Here is an 8,723-nt window from a genome sequence, read left to right as displayed (position 1 = left end):
TCTTGATCAATATCAATCATGTTTCCACTGAAATTCACCAAAAATTCCAGCAAATTGTTCATAAACCATTTCAACGGTAACAAAAAGTCATATGTTCTAAAAAGTCATAGCAAATGTTCTAAAAAACCATAGCAAATGTTCTAAAAATCTATAGGAAACGTTCTAAACCTTAACCCATATGTTCTGAAAACTATAGCAAATGTTCTAAAACTCAAATCATATGTTTTAAAACTTTAAGCATATGTTCGAAAAATATGCCAAATCCTCTATAAACCAAAAATATGTATCAAAAGATTTTTTTTTACGAACTATTACAGACATATAAGATATTTATGCAACTAGTATGGGTGCATGAGGGTTCATATTCTAATCCCGTTGTAACAACTAGTATGGGTGCATGAGGATTCATAATCTAATCATGTTGTAACATGTATAATACATAGAACATTAGGTTAAACTTTCATAACATTAAAGCAATAATTCAGAACATCAAAATTAAACAATGTCACAGGAAAATAGAAACAAGTATACAAAAAAATAGAATCAAGTATTCAAAACAAAAATACTATTACTTAGAACATTGGAACGATTATTCATAACATATAATGCAATAATTCAGAACATGAAGAACAATTTCTCAGAAAAATGGGAACAACTATTCAGAACACTAGAAACAACTGTACAGAACAAAATCAACTATTATTCAGAACATTTAAAACGATTATTCAGAACATTAAACATAAGACACGTTAATAAGAAAATTCAATGGATTTCGTCAATGATGAGGTCGAACTAGGATGAAGTTTCGATGACATTGCTAAATCTACAAATAAGAAATTGAACACAAAAATTAATATACGAATTGAGCAGAACAATTTGATAATGAAAAAACATAAACAACAACAAATCCAAAAAAAACAAAAAAAATCTGGAAATCAAAAAAACTAAATCAAAAACAAATCAGGAAATTAAAAAAACTTAATAAAAAACAAATCAAAAAATAAAAAGCAAAACAAATCAATAACAAAATCAGAATTCGGTAATCAAAAACAAATTTAAAAACACAGCTCAATAATCACGTAATCAACAAAATTTAAAAACGCAAATCGACAATTCAATAATCACGTAATCATCAAAATTTTAAAAGGAAACTAAATAATCACGTAGTAGGCAATTAGATAATCAACAATTCAATAATTTTGAAAAAAGAAAAAAATCATGGAATCAAATGTAAAATTAGGTCGAAAATCAGCAAATAATAACATAAATATGAAAAACAAAATTGCGAAATTGATAAAATACCTTTAAATAAGCAATTAGATGAATGTATTCGAGAATATGATTGAATTCTGAAGCAAATTTGAAGATCAAATCGACCTTGATTGAGATCCTATAATGGCGGCATGGTGAAAAGAGAGAAGAGATAAAATAAGGAGAAAACAGAGTTTAGAGAGAGAAAGAAATCAGCGTGAGAAGGAAAGAAAAATCAGCGAGAGATGCTGATATATATTCAAAGAATTTACAAAAATGCCATTAGTAATCCCTTGATTTTCAGCTGTTAGATTAGAAACGATCCAAAAGCCAAGATTTATTCTCACATAAGATTGTGTTCTCACATAGAAGGGGTGTTCTCACATGAGCCTTCCTCTCTCTCTCTCTCTCTCTATATATATATATATATATATATATATATATATATATATATATATATATATATATATATATATATATATATATATATATATATATATATATATATATATATAATCGGGATCAGGTGAGAACCACACCTTAAGATGAGAACTGAGAACTAATCTCAGCCCTCGATCAATTCAATCCAACGGCCGAGAATCTACCCGACCAAATGAAAATATTAAGGGTAATATGGTAAATTACACTGTTGAATGACCTCCCTAACTCAACCCAATTTTCTTCCATCCGTTTCTCTCTCTTCCATCCGTTTCTCTCTCCTCCTCCAAATTCTCTCTATTGCTTCTCTCTTCTGGGAACGCTATTGGAAAATTTTGCTCCCCTCTGTTCTCTCACATCTTCAATCGAAGCTTCAGATCAAAATTCAATTCATCAATGGCGTTTTCGAATAATTTGAAAGTTTTATCTCTCTCCTTCTACATTTTCTCTTTCACAAACCTCAAATTAGGGTAAAATTAACGCATGAATGACCTCCTCATTTCGCGATTCACTCTCACAACCCTTTCTCTCTCTTCCTTCGATTTTCTCTCACCTCTGCAAATCCTCTATGGCTTCTCTCATCTTCGCCCAGATCATCACAACCTTTTGCATATCAACCTTTAATCTTCTCCCTTCATCAAGTAAGTATTCGATTTAGTTTATCTATTATTTTTTTGATTCAATTATTTTCAATTTTGTTTGTTGTAAACTAGGGTTTCATAAAATATTTGTTTCATAATTTTTCGATCTTAGGTTGCTCAAATTAGAGCTTTTAAAATTGCAATTTTGTTTTTGTTTTGCGATTCTAATTTTCTTTAATTAGGTATTCAATTGGCTTTTGTCTGTTTAATTTAATTTGGTTTAATTTGGTTTTTAGTTGAATTTTGCTTTGTGCTTCAATTGGGATATAAGAATTGGATTTTTCATCAGTATAGGAAGATTATGAGGAATTTTTTTCAGAATGTGATTGATTTTGTTAATATTCGATTTTATCATTTAGTTTGGGTCTTAATTTAGCAAGAGATTTTGAAATGCTGGAAGTTGAAATCGTAATTGTGTAGTATAAATTTCAGCAATTCTTGATGATGCGTTATGTCTTCACCTCGGTTTTGGTCGGAGTGTTACTCTGTTAACTTGAGCTTTATTGATATGAGGTGCTAATGATTCATATACTGGTGTTTGTATTTTATATGAGAAAAAAGCATTATTTGATTATTTTAGTGAAACTTCCGCAACAAAAGTAGAATCTAATACTTGTAGAAATACGCTCCTTGAGGCCTTTGTTTGCTCTTTGTATTCTGTATTTGTTTAAGAGTGAATGTTGATGTTCATGATCTTGATGTTTTGACATGAAGCACATGATTTCTTGCTCAAGGATCAAAGGGTACTCCATGTTCTAACCGATGAGCATGTTAACATACATTAAATGTGTTTATATGTTAACTTAGGAGCTTGTCAGTGTTGGGTGGTTCTGTTCTGTTACATTTCTGTTTGTTGTTGTTCTTTTGGTAAGCTGGAAGACTGTTTTGCATCTCTCCTTCTGCTGTTGGTTATAGATGTTAGCAGGGGGGTGGTTAATATAGGTTAGTTGTTTATTTGTATGCTTACTGCAGTGCTTCCACAACTATATCATTGGTTGTTTCTGCTGGTGTTTATAGTTAGGGTTTGCAATCAAGTGTAATTGAATCCTGAAATGCTTAAAGAAAATCTGAAATTGAGATCTAGTGTAGTCTGACTAGGATGGTGTGTTGCCTTTTGTGTCTGTCTCGATTCAGTTTAGTTGGCTGAAGGTTGTAAGCTGGTAGATGTGAGTCTGACCAGTTTTGCTATTATATTGTGGCTAATGAAGGCCCGTTTACTTGGGGTGGGTGCAAGAAATAGCTTACTGTAGAATTGTGCTAAGTTGGTTATGCCTATTTTCTGTTGGTGCTGCTATGAAGCCGATTTGGTAGTTTGAGTTGCTGCATTAGCGAAGTTGACATGTTGACTTTTTAATTAATTACTCTTACTCTATAGTCAGGTAACAATATCCTACTAGCCCAATAGGTAGAGTATTGTGCTAATGCACAAAAGATGTGGGTTCGAATCCCACGTAGGTTCATATTTACTTTTTGTATTATTTTATTTACTTTTAGTTTGAAAATGTTTACTTTGGCCTCCATATACTTTTTGTGTTTTATTTACACATTGTACACACATCATACAGTACAAAACTGAAATATTTGAATCGTTCTGATTAACTATATTTTTGAAATGTTAAATACATAAATTTTCTCTAGTATCTACCTTGCTTTCAGCAGTGCTCCAACCCTTGGACTTACACTATTGTTGAATCTACTGTGACCTAATCTTCCGAGAAAGTGAAAAGAAAAAGAAAAAAGAATGCACTACAAAAATCAAAGAAAAAAATGGACTAGCAAAAATCTTAGAAATTAGCTATTAGAAAAGTTTGTTCTGGTTCAACATTTACGTTAATGTCATTCGTCAATCAGACATATAGTCTTCCCCTCCACTATAACGGCCTATTTGATCATCCTCAGCATCCCGATCATCCATATGTTGTTGATCCTCTTCTTCGATTTCAGATTCCGGCCTACTTGATCTCGATGGACCTGATTCTGATCTATAGTAGGAATCATTATGTTGTATTAAATTTTTGAATTTTTTTATTCACTTTTGAGAATTTTTAATTTACTTTTGAGTTAATATTATTTATTTTTGATTTGTTTTATGTTCCTCTCGTTGTTGTAGCAGTCTTGTTTGCGGACATAGTTTCAATTGATCAGAAGCAACTTTTGTTCTAATCAGCTAGGCATCCATGTTCTAGTCTCATGGTTATTGAGGTTTGTTATGTAGAATGTTTCATTACTGTAACCAAAAGATTGCAGTTGTAAATGTCCTCAAACAAGCAAAAATTTAGCAACAAAGCACAACAAAACAAACCAAAGACACAGTGGACCGAGGTCACTATGGCACAACTGACTACTCACAATAGCCAAACCTATTGACCTAAACTCCGAGCTGGGAACTGCAGAAACAACAACCCCTACCTGATTAACAACCCGCAACAATAGCAGATCAATCACATCATCCTAAACCGACTGCAAACTTGCGCCTAACCCTGCAGTCAAACCCAGCCGAAATCACAGCAACATCATCTAAGTCTACATAACTCTCAGTTAACTGTAAGCAGGAGCTCCAGCAAGCCCTTGTAACAACACGCTATAGAAGAATCAACAAAACCACGAAGCTTGGATAATCTTGTAGCAAGATGAAAGTCAACTACTGGAGCTTTTATTTGATTGCACATATACTTTTGAGATTTTGAGATTAGGTTCGAGTTTTCTAATTTACCTTGAAGTTGATAATATTTACTTTTGAGTTAATATTGTACATGTATTCCTTTCTTAAAAGGAAATGGCCCAGAGTTTATTTCTAAGCTCATTTATCTCTTTTGACCATTAGATTATACATAATGCTTTTGAAATTTTCTGATTTACTTTTAAGTTAATATTATTTACTTTTTGGGGTTTTCTATTTACTTTTGAATATTTCATTAATAATATACATCACCAACCTATGTAGGATTTGAACCTACATTCATGTGCAATGGCGCATTGCTCTACCATTTGAGCTAATAGGTTTCAACTTAATTTTTTAAGAAAGAAAATTATAATCAAAGTTCCATAAATTATTATTTGATTTACTTTCACAACAATTTAGTTTACTTTTAGAGAGATTTAATTTACATCTCCACGCTTGCAAACTTAGAGACATCCCTCTCTTTCTCTAATTATTGTTGTTCCACCTTACAAAATAATAATGACAACATTTCTCCCCTTCCCCCTCCTACTGGCAGAAGAATATGATCAATGATCAATTTCAAGGACCGACGACCTTCTTACCAATGGATCATAAGATGAAGAAGAGGCAACACAACTGAAACAGATTGTGTTTGAGATCGCAACCTCTTCCTTTTTGTGGGATAAAAGAAAGGAGTACATCAACATTGGTGGAGGCCTAATCAAACCAGAGGAGTTGTTTGGCTGGACGCGAAAGTTAGGACCTGCGAGAATGAGAAGCTCCCTGAAATTCGAATCTCTGGTGACACCACAGAGTTCACCAACAGACTTGAAATCAGATTTGCATTGAGGATTTATAGAAATAACAAACACAACTGCAGAAAGAGTAAACCACGAACCCCAAATAAAACACACACAACTGTCATAGCAATAACACACGCATATCACTGTTGACGGTGGCTATAATAGACATATCAGCTGCCCAGTAGGAACCACAAGTCAACACTGGAAGCAGACTACCCACACCAACAACAAACTACTATCCAAACATGACAAACCCCTGCAAAACAGCTCTGCAACCATTGCAGACCAACAACAGACTGTAAACCATCCCCTAGTAAACAAAAGTCAACAACCAGCAAGCAGCCTGACTCAAATCGAAACCAATAGCACAAAGTCAATAAACTTGCTTCACATGACCTACAATACCCACTAACCAGAACCTGGCCATAGTTTGTTTACTTTTAGATAATTTCTATTTACTTTTTTAAGTTTTTGCTTTACTTTCGAGTTAGATAACACGTGAGATCACTAAGTGCAACAACTGTTAGGTTATGATACATATGAATAAACATAAATCATGCGGAAAAACCATAAAGCCATGAAGCATATTATTTACACATAATCATTTAGCATAATTCAGATGCATACACTTTGTAGCGTTCCCTCCCTAGCTACGCCCGAACCGAACAAGAACAAGTCTTTAGGACTCCAAGCGTCGTCCCTCCGTAGATAGTCCACAGCACGTCCGGATCCGCCTTAAGATTGACCAACTAGAATCGCCCTTAAGGTACTAGGATTTTCGGCTGAATATGGCAAGTGTTTGTGGCTGTTTTTTGCTTGAAAATCTTACCTTTGAATACTTCAATCCTCGATGTAAATATGTGACCCTAGGCACCTATTTATAGAGTTTATGGAAAGGAATTATAATCCTACTAGGGTGTGGATTTATTAATTAGAATCCTATTAGAACTCTAAATAATAAATTTAATCTTTTAGGATTAGGATTTAATCAATGCACGAATTCCGATAGGATTAGGATTCGTTACGAACACGAGCGTGCACGACTACGAGCATCGCACAAACCCACGCAAGCCTTACGGCCCACACGAGCAGGCGCTGCTCGCAGCCCACGAGCATCAGCCCGCGCGCGCCCCATGGCCTTGCTGGGCCTGGCCTTGCGTTGGGCCTGGCGAGGCTCTGGCAGCTTCGTGTTGGGCGCTTGGCTTGCTGGGCGCGGGCCTGGCTTCGTGCTGGGCCTTCGTCTTGCAAGCCTCGTCCGATGCTAATTAGTACGATGCGCTTCCGGTTAAATTCCCGATTCCGGAATTTATTTCCGATACGAACAATATTTAATATTACCGATTCCAGAATTAATTTCCGTTTCGAACAAATATTAATATTTCCGTTTCCGGAATTATTTTTCGATTCCAATAATATTTCCGATTCTGACAATATTTCCGTTTCCGGCAATATTTCCGATTCCGGCAATATTTCCATTTCCATTAATATTTTCCGATACGTACCATGTTTCCGTTTCCGGCAACAACTACGACTTGGATAATATTTATATTTCCGATACGATCCATATTTCCGTTTCCGGCAATTTCATCGTTTCAGGAGTATTCATTTGCTTGCCTTTGACGATCTTAGCTCCCACTGAAACCAAGATCCGTCGATTCCGAATATCCATAGATGGAGTATTTAATGCCATTAAATACTTGATCCGTTTAGGTACTATTTGTGTGACCCTACGGGTTCAGTCAAGAGTAAGTTGTGGATTAATATAATTAATTCCACTTGAACTGAAGCGGCCTCTAGATAGGCATTCAGCTCACTTGATCTCACTGAATTATTAACTTGTTGATTAATACTGAACCGCATTTATTAGACTTATCATTTAATGCATACTTGGACTAAGGCATTATTTCCTTCAGTCTCCCACTTGTCCTTAGGGACAAGTGTGCATTTCGTAATTCCTTTGTCGCTCGATGCTTGCTCTTGAACATAAGGTAAGAGTTGTCATCCTTATTATGTCCAGAGGTGTTTCTCGGTTTCAGAGTTCAACTGATCAAATAAACAGATAATCATAGCCTATGATTCATCCGAGCACGGCCATGCATTTTACAGTTTCTAGCTCTCCGAGTGGCCTTGTACAACTTTTAAGCATCTCATCCCGATTTATGGGAGGACAATCCCAATCTTGCGATCTTGAGATTAGACTTCATTTGATAGGTGATTACCTGAGCGTTGGCTTTATAGCCTCCTTTTACGGTGCGACGGTTGGTCAACGTCAAAGTAACCAGTTCTCAAACAAGTAATCTCAAATCACTCAGGTATTGAGGATTTAGTGTCTAATAATTTTAATGAAATTTACTTATGACAGATTTTCATCTCTTACAGTAAAATTTCATAGGTCTGTCCGATACTAGTCTTCCCAAAGTAAGTATTTATGCAAATGATTACGACATTGCCATGTCCACATAGTTCAAGAAACAGAACTACTAGTCATCTTGCATTCTAGTCGTCTAACGTTTTCTATGCGTCCAAATTTATAGAAAACTCCGACCAGGGACCATTTTCAACTTTTGACATTCAAGTTCACTTGATAGACATTTCTTAGTCACAGGACTGGTCCTGGCAGTCTATCTTGAATATATCGTCAAATTGAAGGGACCCATCATTTAATAAACCATAAATTAAATGGAAAATGAATTCTATTCATTTATTGTGAATGATTAACCAATAATGTTTTACAAGGTATTAAACTCTAAAACTTTAAAACATTAAACTAGGACATCAAAGCCATTCTCCAATATGCTTGATTCCCATAGCTGCAGTGTGCGAGTTGTGCTTCGCCTGCGGCAGAGGTTTAGTCAATGGATCTGATATGTTGTCATCAGTTCCAATTGCTTATCTCGACTTCTTTTCTTTCAACGAACTCTCGTAGAA

At 34.9% G+C, this 8,723-nt stretch overlaps 1 long non-coding RNA gene across 1 annotated transcript; it reads left to right on the top strand.

The window, feature by feature from the left end:
- The first annotated feature begins 1,893 nt into the window (after positions 1-1,893).
- Positions 1,894-5,226, top strand: LOC130459737 (uncharacterized). The gene is made up of 2 exons (XR_008919328.1): positions 1,894-2,330; positions 4,441-5,226. It is a non-coding gene; the product is annotated as an uncharacterized lncRNA (long non-coding RNA).
- The last annotated feature ends 3,497 nt before the right edge of the window (positions 5,227-8,723 follow it).

This window comes from Spinacia oleracea, chromosome 4, assembly GCF_020520425.1.
Source record: "Spinacia oleracea cultivar Varoflay chromosome 4, BTI_SOV_V1, whole genome shotgun sequence".
In the NCBI taxonomy this organism is placed as follows: Eukaryota; Viridiplantae; Streptophyta; class Magnoliopsida; order Caryophyllales; family Amaranthaceae; genus Spinacia; species Spinacia oleracea.
This window is presented reverse-complemented; position numbering and strand designations above follow the sequence as displayed.